This window comes from Oncorhynchus gorbuscha, unplaced genomic scaffold (genome assembly GCF_021184085.1).
Source record: "Oncorhynchus gorbuscha isolate QuinsamMale2020 ecotype Even-year unplaced genomic scaffold, OgorEven_v1.0 Un_scaffold_1705, whole genome shotgun sequence".
Taxonomy (NCBI): Eukaryota; Metazoa; Chordata; class Actinopteri; order Salmoniformes; family Salmonidae; genus Oncorhynchus; species Oncorhynchus gorbuscha.
The window spans coordinates 68,124-80,000 of record NW_025746406.1 but is presented as its reverse complement, the minus strand read 5'-3'; positions in this window follow the sequence as shown (position 1 = coordinate 80,000).

Genomic DNA, 11,877 nt, shown 5'->3' with positions numbered 1-11,877 from the left:
GACAGACAGACGAGGAGGGGGGCACCTGTCAACAACCTCAGCCCTCCTCCATGACCTCACAGCCTGTCAGTCCGTCTGTAAGAAACAGCTGGCCAGAATGCAGCTACCATCATTTATCACATTCCTCTAGATAAACAAGAACACTCTCAGTCTGTCTATCTACACTGAACAAAAATATAAGCGCAACATGTAAAGTGTTGGTCCCGTGTTTCACGAGCTGAAATCAAATATGCCAGAAATTTGCCAAATGCAAAGAAAAAGTATTTCTCTTACATTTTTTGCACAAATTTGTTTACACCCCTGTTAATGCACATGTCTCCTTTGCCAAGATTATCCATGCGCCTGACAGGTGTGGCATATCAAGAAGCTGATTAAACAGCATGATCGTTACACAGGTGCACCTTGTGCTTGGGACAATGAAAGGCCACTCTAAAATGTGCACAAATGTCTTACGTTTTGAGGGAGCGTGCAATTGGCATGCTGACTGCAGGAATGTCCACCAGAGCTTTTACCAGATAAATAAATGTTCATTTCTCTACCATAAACCGCCTCCATGTGTGGTGGCGCTGCGTGAGGCAAATGGTGGTCACACCAGATACTGACTGGTTTTCTGATCCACGCCCCAACTTTTGTTTTTTAAAGGTATCTGTGACCAACAGATGCATATCTGTATTCCCAGTCATGTGACATCCATAGATTAGGGCCTAATGAATGTATTTATTTTTGACTGATTTCCTTATATGAACTGTAACTCAGTAAAGTCTTTGAAATTGTTGCAAGTTCTGTTTACATTTTTGTTCTGTGTAATACCCTTTCACACTACTGAGCTGAGCCGAGCCGGTCTGTGCTGACCTGAGTTGAGCTGAGCCGAGCCGAGCCGGTCTATGCTGACCTGAGTTGAGCCGAGCCGAGTCGGTCTGTGCTGACCTGAGTTCAGCTGAGCCGAGCCATTCTGTGCTGACCTGAGCTGAGCTGAGCCGAACCGGTCTGTGCTGACCTGAGTTGAGTTGAGCTGAGCCGAGCCGAGCCGAGCCGGTATATGCTGACCTGAGTTGAGCTGAGCCGAGCCGGTCTGTGCTGACCTGAGTTGAGCCGAGCCGGTCTGTGCTGACCTGAGTTGAGCCGAGCCGGTCTGTGCTGACCTGAGCTGAGCCGGTCTGTGCTGACCTGAGTTGAGCCGAGCCGGTCTGTGCTGACCTGAGTTGAGCCGAGCCGGTCTGTGCTGACCTGAGTTGAGCCGATCTGGTCTGTGCTGACCTGAGTTGAGCCGATCTGGTCTGTGCTGACCTGAGTTGAGCTGAGCCGGTCTGTGCTGACCTGAGTTGAGCCGATCTGGTCTGTGCTGACCTGAGTTGAGCTGAGCCGGTCTGTGCTGACCTGAGTTGAGCTGAGCCGGTCTGTGCTGACCTGAGTTGAGCCGATCTGGTCTGTGCTGACCTGAGTTGAGTGAGTTGAGTGCCTTTTCCATTGTAATGACTGGACTGAGGGACCTGATCCTAGAATCTGTTTAGCCTTTTCCATTGTAATGACTGGACTGGGGGACCTGATCCTAGATCAGTTTAGCCTTTTCCATTGTAATGACTGGACTGGGGGACCTGATCCTAGATCAGTTGTGCCTTTTCCATTGTAATGACTGGACTGGGGGACCTGATCCTAGATCAGTTGTGCCTTTTCCATTGTAATGACTTGACTGAGGGACCTGATCCTAGAATCTGTTTAGCCTTTTCCATTGTAATGACTGGACTGGGGGACCTGATCCTAGATCAGTTTAGCCTTTTCCATTGTAATGACTGGACTGGGGGACCTGATCCTAGATCAGTTTAGCCTTTTCCATTGTAATGACTGGACTGGGGGACCTGATCCTAGATCAGTTGTGCCTTTTCCATTGTAATGACTTGACTGAGGGACCTGATCCTAGAATCTGTTTAGCCTTTTCCATTGTAATGACTGGACTGGGGGACCTGATCCTAGATCAGTTTAGCCTTTTCCATTGTAATGACTGGACTGGGGGACCTGATCCTAGATCAGTTGTGCCTTTTCCATTGTAATGACTGGACTGGGGGACCTGATCCTAGATCAGTTGTGCCTTTTCCATTGTAATGACTTGACTGAGGGACCTGATCCTAGAATCTGTTTAGCCTTTTCCATTGTAATGACTGGACTGGGGGACCTGATCCTAGATCAGTTTAGCCTTTTCCATTGTAATGACTGGACTGGGGGACCTGATCCTAGATCAGTTTAGCCTTTTCCATTGTAATGACTGGACTGGGGGACCTGATCCTAGATCAGTTGTGCCTTTTCCATTGTAATGACTTGACTGAGGGACCTGATCCTAGAATCTGTTTAGCCTTTTCCATTGTAATGACTGGACTGGGGGACCTGATCCTAGATCAGTTTAGCCTTTTCCATTGTAATGACTGGACTGGGGGACCTGATCCTAGATCAGTTGTGCCTTTTCCATTGTAATGACTGGACTGGGGGACCTGATCCTAGATCAGTTGTGCCTTTTCCATTGTAATGACTTGACTGAGGGACCTGATCCTAGAATCTGTTTAGCCTTTTCCATTGTAATGACTGGACTGGGGGACCTGATCCTAGATCAGTTTAGCCTTTTCCATTGTAATGACTGGACTGGGGGACCTGATCCTAGATCAGTTGTGCCTTTTCCATTGTAATGACTGGACTGGGGGACCTGATCCTAGATCAGTTGTGCCTTTTCCATTGTAATGACTTGACTGAGGGACCTGATCCTAGAATCTGTTTAGCCTTTTCCATTGTAATGACTGGACTGGGGGCCTGATCCTAGATCAGTTGTGCCTTTTCCACCGTAATGACTGGACTGGGGGACCTGATCCTAGATCAGCATTCCTAATCTGATGCTGTATAAGCTCAAAGGGTATATGTGTAGGTGCCAGGCATCTCTAATGAAAGGTATTATATCCCTCCTGACACCTTGTACAGATCAGTCATATCATGTGATGACAACATGGCAAAGTTACGCTGCTCAGACAGAATTCTAACTACACACACACACACACACACACACACACACACACACACACACACACACACACACACACACACACACACACACACACACACACACACACACACACACACACACACACACACACACACACACACACACACACACACACACACACACACACACACACACACACACACACACACACACACACACACACTGGTCAATGTCAAGGAGTGGAATGTTAGCTAAAGAGACTGGTACTCAGCCCAGCAGTGGGCCTTGCTCTATGGTTTATATCTGAGGCAGTAAGGCATTCACTCAGCCCAGCAGTGGGCCTTGCTCTATGGTTTATATCTGAGGCAGTAAGGCATTCACTCAGCCCAGCAGTGGGACTTGCTCTATGGTTTATATCTGAGGCAGTAAGGCATTCACTCAGCCCAGCAGTGGGCCTTGCTCTATGGTTTATATCTGAGGCAGTAAGACATTCACTCAGCCCAGCAGTGGGCCTTGCTCTATGGTTTATATCTGAGGCAGTAAGACATTCACTCAGCCCAACAGTGGGCCTTGCTCTATGGTTTATATCTGAGGCAGTAAGACATTCACTCAGCCCAGCAGTGGGCCTTGCTCTATGGTTTATATCTGAGGCAGTAAGGCATTCACTCAGCCCAGCAGTGGGCCTTGCTCTATGGTTTATATCTGAGGCAGTAAGGCATTCACTCAGCCCAACAGTGGGCCTTGCTCTATGGTTTATATCTGAGGCAGTAAGGCATTCCCTCAGCCCAGCAGTGGGCCTTGCTCTATGGTTTATATCTGAGGCAGTAAGGCATTCCCTCAGCCCAGCAGTGGGCCTTGCTCTATGGTTTATATCTGAGGCAGTAAGGCATTCCCTCAGCCCAGCAGTGGGCCTTGCTCTATGGTTTATATCTGAGGCAGTAAGGCATTCACTCAGCCCAGCAGTGGGCCTTGCTCTATGGTTTATATCTGAGGCAGTAAGGCATTCCCTCAGCCCAGCAGTGGGCCTTGCTCTATGGTTTATATCTGAGGCAGTAAGGCATTCCCTCAGCCCAGCAGTGGGCCTTGCTCTATGGTTTATATCTGAGGCAGTAAGGCATTCCCTCAGCCCAGCAGTGGGCCTTGCTCTATGGTTTATATCTGAGGCAGTAAGGCATTCACTCAGCCCAACAGTGGGCCTTGCTCTATGGTTTATATCTGAGGCAGTAAGGCATTCCCTCAGCCCAGCAGTGGGCCTTGCTCTATGGTTTATATCTGAGGCAGTAAGGCATTCCCTCAGCCCAGCAGTGGGCCTTGCTCTATGGTTTATATCTGAGGCAGTAAGGCATTCACTCAGCCCAGCAGTGGGCCTTGCTCTATGGTTTATATCTGAGGCAGTAAGGCATTCACTCAGCCCAGCAGTGGGCCTTGCTCTATGGTTTATATCTGAGGCAGTAAGACATTCACTCAGCCCAGCAGTGGGCCTTGCTCTATGGTTTATATCTGAGGCAGTAAGGCATTCACTCAGCCCAGCAGTGGGCCTTGCTATATGGTTTATATCTGAGGCAGTAAGGCATTCCCTCAGCCCAGCAGTGGGCCTTGCTCTATGGTTTATATCTGAGGCAGTAAGGCATTCACTCAGCCCAGCAGTGGGCCTTGCTCTATGGTTTATATCTGAGGCAGTAAGGCATTCACTCAGCCCAACAGTGGGCCTTGCTCTATGGTTTATATCTGAGGCAGTAAGGCATTCACTCAGCCCAACAGTGGGCCTTGCTCTATGGTTTATATCTGAGGCAGTAAGGCATTCACTCAGCCCAGCAGTGGACCTTGCTCTATGGTTTATATCTGAGGCAGTAAGGCATTCACTCAGCCCAGCCGTGGGCCTTGCTCTATGGTTTATATCTGAGGCAGTAAGGCATTCACTCAGCCCAGCAGTGGGCCTTGCTCTATGGTTTATATCTGAGGCAGTAAGGCATTCCTCAGCCCAGCAGTGGGCCTTGCTCTATGGTTTATATCTGAGGCAGTAAGGCATTCACTCAGCCCAGCAGTGGGCCTTGCTCTATGGTTTATATCTGAGGCAGTAAGGCATTCACTCAGCCCAGCAGTGGGCCTTGCTCTATGGTTTATATCTGAGGCAGTAAGACATTCACTCAGCCCAGCAGTGGGCCTTGCTCTATGGTTTATATCTGAGGCAGTAAGACATTCCCTCAGCCCAGCAGTGGGCCTTGCTCTATGGTTTATATCTGAGGCAGTAAGGCATTCACTCAGCCCAGCAGTGGGCCTTGCTCTATGGTTTATATCTGAGGCAGTAAGGCATTCACTCAGCCCAGCAGTGGGCCTTGCTCTATGGTTTATATCTGAGGCAGTAAGGCATTCCCTCAGCCCAGCAGTGGGCCTTGCTCTATGGTTTATATCTGAGGCAGTAAGGCATTCCCTCAGCCCAGCAGTGGGCCTTGCTCTATGGTTTATATCTGAGGCAGTAAGGCATTCCCTCAGCCCAGCAGTGGGCCTTGCTCTATGGTTTATATCTGAGGCAGTAAGGCATTCCCTCAGCCCAGCAGTGGGCCTTGCTCTATGGTTTATATCTGAGGCAGTAAGGCATTCACTCAGCCCAGCAGTGGACCTTGCTCTATGGTTTATATCTGAGGCAGTAAGGCATTCCCTCAGCCCAGCAGTGAGCCTTGCTCTATGGTTTATATCTGAGGCAGTAAGGCATTCCCTCAGCCCTGCAGTGGGCCTTGCTCTATGGTTTATATCTGAGGCAGTAAGGCATTCCCTCAGCCCAGCAGTGGGCCTTGCTCTATGGTTTATATCTGAGGCAGTAAGGCATTCCCTCAGCCCAGCAGTGGGCCTTGCTCTATGGTTTATATCTGAGGCAGTAAGGCATTCCCTCAGCCCAGCAGTGAGACAATATGTGAGGGGGAAAGTGACATATTTGGAGAATGCAGCAGCTGTTCAATTCTCCCTCTGAAATTCTCCGAAGTCCATGCAATCCTGACGAGACAAAGCAATCGTCTTGTTCCAGCTATGTTGAAATCTGTGTACTGAATGTGTTTTAATTCTCTCAGTTTGCCAGTGTGTGTATGTGTGTGTGTGTGTTTGTGCTGTATGTACTGTATCATGTACGTACAGAGGTCGGAGGTTGCGGAGGCCTCACTAGAAGAGTGACTAGCAGACATCCATGCTGCATCAGGCCACAATGCCTTTAAGCTGTCCCTCACACACACACACACACACACACACACACACACACACACACACACACACACACACACACACACACACACACACACACACACACACACACACACACACACACACACACACACACACACACACACACACACACACACACACACACACACACACACACACACACACACGAACACACACACACGAACACACACACACTCCCAGCGGCCCGTGTACATCTACAGGATCTACAGCTCTAAGACTCCCAGGAGGTTTTGGGTCAGAGTCTCTCTGACAGGCCACTCACCCTAGCAGGTGGAGACTTAGGCTGAGAGAAAGCAAAGCAATAAAAGGGAATTCAACTGGGCTTCTGTGATCTGCCTTCAGATTTCAGGATGAGAGGGTTTAGGACTGGAGACCCAGACGGGGAAGACTGAGGCTAGCAGAGTTAGGGTTCAGTCATTCAACCACCACTCATGGTGCATTGGCAAGTTACTGCAGCTTTACAGTGATTAGTACTACAGAGTTACTGCAGCTTTACAGTGATAGGTACTACAGAGTTACTGCAGCTTTACAGTGATTAGTACTACAGAGTTACTGCAGCTTTACAGTGATAGGTACTACAGAGTTACTGCAGCTTTACAGTGATTAGTACTACAGAGTTACTGCAGCTTTACAGTGATTAGTACTACAGAGTTACTGCAGCTTTACAGTGATTAGTACTACAGAGTTACTGCAGCTTTACAGTGATTAGTACTACAGAGTTACTGCAGCTTTACAGTGATTAGTACTACAGAGTTACTGCAGCTTTACAGTGATTAGTACTACAGAGTTACTGCAGCTTTACAGTGATTAGTACTACAGAGTTACTACAGCTTTACAGTGATTAGTACTACAGAGTTACTGCAGCTTTACAGTGATTAGTACTACAGAGTTACTGCAGCTTTACAGTGATTAGTACTACAGAGTTACTGCAGCTTTACAGTGATTAGTACTACAGAGTTACTACAGCTTTAAATTGATTAATACTACAGAGTTACTGAAGCTTTACAGTGATAGGTACTACAGAGTTACTGCAGCTTTACAGTGATTAGTACTACAGAGTTACTGCAGCTTTACAGTGATTAGTACTACAGAGTTACTGCAGCTTTACAGTGATTAGTACTACAGAGTTACTGCAGCTTTACAGTGATTAGTACTACAGAGTTACTGCAGCTTTACAGTGATTAGTACTACAGAGTTACTGCAGCTTTACAGTGATTAGTACTACAGAGTTACTGCAGCTTTACAGTGATTAGTACTACAGAGTTACTGCAGCTTTAAAGTGATTAGTACTACAGAGTTACTGCAGCTTTACAGTGATTAGTACTACAGAGTTACTGCAGCTTTACAGTGATTAGTACTACAGAGTTACTACAGCTTTAAATGGATTAATACTACAGAGTTACTGCAGCTTTACAGTGATTAGTACTACAGAGTTACTGCAGCTTTACAGTGATTAGTACTACAGAGTTACTGCAGCTTTACAGTGATTAGTACTACAGAGTTACTACAGCTTTAAATTGATTAATACTACAGAGTTACTGAAGCTTTACAGTGATAGGTACTAAAGAGTTACTGCAGCTTTACAGTGATTAGTACTACAGAGTTACTGCAGCTTTACAGTGATTAGTACTACAGAGTTACTGCAGCTTTACAGTGATTAGTACTACAGAGTTACTGCAGCTTTACAGTGATTAGTACTACAGAGTTACTGCAGCTTTACAGTGATTAGTACTACAGAGTTACTGCAGCTTTACAGTGATTAGTACTACAGAGTTACTGCAGCTTTACAGTGATTAGTACTACAGAGTTACTGCAGCTTTACAGTGATTAGTACTACAGAGTTACTGCAGCTTTACAGTGATTAGTACTACAGAGTTACTGCAGCTTTACAGTGGTTAGTACTACATAGTTACTGCAGCTTTACAGTGATTAGTACTACAGAGTTACTACAGCTTTACTGTGATTAAATAACAGTCATTGAAAATGAGTGTAGTGTTGCTCTTGTAATTCCACAAGTAGTTTTGTTGTTGTTGTAGGAGGAGGGCTAATACTCAAAGCCAATGGCACACCCCCCCACTAGACACCCCCACTAGGTGGAAATAATTCCTTTTCCAGAATTAGTGATGTTTATCTGATTCCCATGCCTTCCTGCGGAGACTAGTCTTTTCCTCATCCCTCTATCCCTCCGTTCCTCTCTCATTCCCTCCTTCCATCCCTCTATTTCTCCTTCCCTCCCTCCCTCCATATCTCCTTCCCCCTCCCTGCCTCCATCTCTCCTTCCCTCCCTCCGTCTCTCCATCTCTCCTTCCCTACATCCATCTATCCTCCCCCTCCATCTCTCCTTCTCTCCCTCCATCAATCCTCCCGCCATCTCTCCTCCCCCTCTCCACCTTTCCTTCCCTCCCTCCAGCTCTCCTTCTCTCCATCCATCTATCCTCCCCCTCCATCTCTCCTTCTCTCCCTCCATCTATCCTCCCCCATCTCTCCTTCCATCTCTCCTCCCCCTCTAACTCTCTGTCCGCCCTCCACCTCTCCTTCCCTCCCACCATCTCTCCCCTCCCCCAACTCTCCTTCCCCTCTCCATCTCTCCTTCTCCCCCTCATCTCTCCTCCCCTCCATCTCCTTCCCCCTCCATCTCTCCTTCTCTCCCTCATCTCTCCTCCCTCCATCTCTCCTTCCCCCTCCATCTCTCCTTCTCTCCCTCTATCTCTCCTCCCATCCATCTCTCTTTCCCCCTCCATCTCTCCTTCCCCCCTCCATCTCTCCTTCTCTCCCTCCACCCTCCATCTCTCCTTCCCTCCCTCCATCTCTCCTTCTATCTCTCATTCTCTCCCTCCATCTCTCCTTCCCTCCCTCCATCTCTCCTTCCCTCTCTCCATTTCTGCTTCTTTCAGGATTAGGGGATCAGAGTTTTCTTGTTTGGAACACTCATTCTGTGATTCGCTGGATCAGCCCAGGAGACTGCTAGTCACAATGGACTTCTGCCATTAAACCCTCTGATGCTGCCTGACAGCCGTGACTGACTCAAAGAGTTGGAGGGGAGGTGGGTGAGGAGCAGGGGGAGGGAAGGAAAGGAGGGAAGATGGGGGAGGCACAGCGTCTTGCTGCCTTCACTCTCAAGCCGTGGATTCTCTGGCTGGCGTCTCTCACAAGTTTCAAGTGAGTGTGTGTGTGTGTGTTCTGTCTCAAGCCCTGGGTTCTCAGCTCCTCATTTCTGCCAGTGGCCCTGGCCTCCTCCTCTCATCTCTGGCCTCCTCCTCTCATCTCTGGCCTCCTCCTCTCATCTCTGGCCTCCTCCTCTCATCTCTGGCCTCCTCTAATCTCTGGCCTCCTCTAATCTCTGGCCTCCTCTAATCTCTGGCCTCCTCTAATCTCTGGCCTCCTCCTCTAATCTCTGGCCTCCTCCTCTAATCTCTGGCCTCCTCCTCTAATCTCTGGCCTCCTCTCATCTCTGGCCTCCTCCTCTCATCTCTGGCCTCCTCCTCTCATCTCTGGCCTCCTCCTCTCATCTCTGGCCTCCTCCTCTCATCTCTGGCCTCCTCCTCTAATCTCTGGCCTCCTCTAATCTCTGGCCTCCTCTAATCTCTGGCCTCCTCTAATCTCTGGCCTCCTCTAATCTCTGGCCTCCTCTAATCTCTGGCCTCCTCTAATCTCTGGCCTCCTCTAATCTCTGGCCTCCTCTAATCTCTGGACTCCTCTCATCTCTGGCCTCCTCCTCTCATCTCTGGCCTCCTCCTCTAATCTCTGGACTCCTCTAATCTCTGGCCTCCTCTAATCTCTGGCCTTTTTGTTGCATTACAACCTGTAATTTAAATGTAATTACAACCTGTAATTTAAATGTAATTACAACCTGTAATTTAAATGTAATTACAACCTGTAATTTAAATGTAATTACAACCTGTAATTTAAATGTAATTACAACCTGTAATTTAGATTTTTATTTGGATTTCATGTAATGGACAAACACAAAATAGTCCAAATTCGTTAAGTAAAATAAAAAATAAAAAATTTAAAAAACTTGATAAAAGTAGTAAGAACTAAATACAATGTAAAAGTGGTGTGTGCATGTATTCACCCCCTTTACTATGAAGCCCCTAAATAAGATCTGTTGCAACCAATTACCTTCAGAAGTCACAGAATTAGTTACATAAAGTCCACCTGTGTGCAATCTAAGTGTCACATGATCTGTCACATGATTTCAGTATATCTACACCTGTTCTGAAAGGCTCCAGAGTCTGTAACACCACCAAGCAAGGGGCCCCACCAGGACCAAAGAGCTCTCCAAACAGGTCAAGGACAGAGTAGTGAAGTACAGATCAGCGATGGGTTTTAAAATAATATCCGAAACTTTGAACATCCCACGGAGCACCATTAAATCCATTATTAAAAAATGGAAAGGATAGGGCACCACAACAAGCCTGCCAGGAGCGGGCCGCCCACCAAAACTCACAGACCAGGCAAGGAGGGCATTAATCAGGGAGGCAACAAAGAGACCAAAGACAACCCTGAAGGAGCTGCAAAGCTCCACAGCAGAGATTGGAGTATCTGTCCACAGGACCACTTTAAGCCGTAAACTCCACAGAGCTGGGCTTTACGGAAGAGTGGCCAGAAAAAGCCATTGCGCAAAAGAAAAAAATAAGCAAACGCATTTGGTGTTCGCCAAAATGCATGTGGGAGACTCCCCAAACATATGGAAGTAGGTTCTCTGGTCAGGTGAGACTAATATTGAGCTTTTTGGCCATCAAGGAAAACGCTATGTCTGGTGCAAACCCAACATCTTGAAGGAGCTGGAACAGTTTTGCCTTGAAGAATGGGCAGAAATCCCAGTGGCTAGATGTGCCAAGCTTATAGAGACATACCCCAAGAGACTTGAGCGTGCATAACTATTCACCCCCCCCCAAGTCATAACTATTCACCACCCCCCCCAAGTCATAACTATTCACCACCGAGAACCCCCCCCCTCAAGTCAATACTTTGTAGAGCCACCTTTTGCAGCAATTACAGCTTTGCGCACTCTTGACATTCTCTTGGCATTCTTTCAATCAGCTTCATAAGGTAGTCACCTGGAATGCATTTCAATTAACAGTTGTGCCTTGTTAAAAGATTCTACATAAATCAATGGACCACCACCATGTCAATGTGTTCTATTTTTGGAAGTCAGAGATCTGGTCTATGAAGAGATACCTGTTCAAACAAACCCACGTCCTGCAGTGTTCTGGATCTCCTGAGAGAGTTCCAGTGTTTAGAACAAACAAACAATTACAGTACATACACACACACACACCGGTATGTTCAGTGCCTTTGGGACAATATGCAGACCACTTGACTTTTTTCACATTTTGTTACGTTTCAGCATAAAATTGATTACATTGTTTTTTTCCCTAATCAATCTACATAAAATACCCCATTATGACAAAGCAAAAACAGGTTTTTAGAATTGTTTGCTAATTTATTAAAAACAAAAACTGAAATAATACATTCCATATTTAAGTATTTAGATTCTTTACTCAGGACTTTGTTGAAGCACCTTTGGCAGCGACTACAGACTCGATTCTTCTTGTGTATGACGCTACAAGCCTGGCACACCTGTATTTGGGGAGCATTGCTGCCCAGCTATTTTCAGGCCTCTCCAGAGATGTTCGATTGGGTTTAAGTCCGGC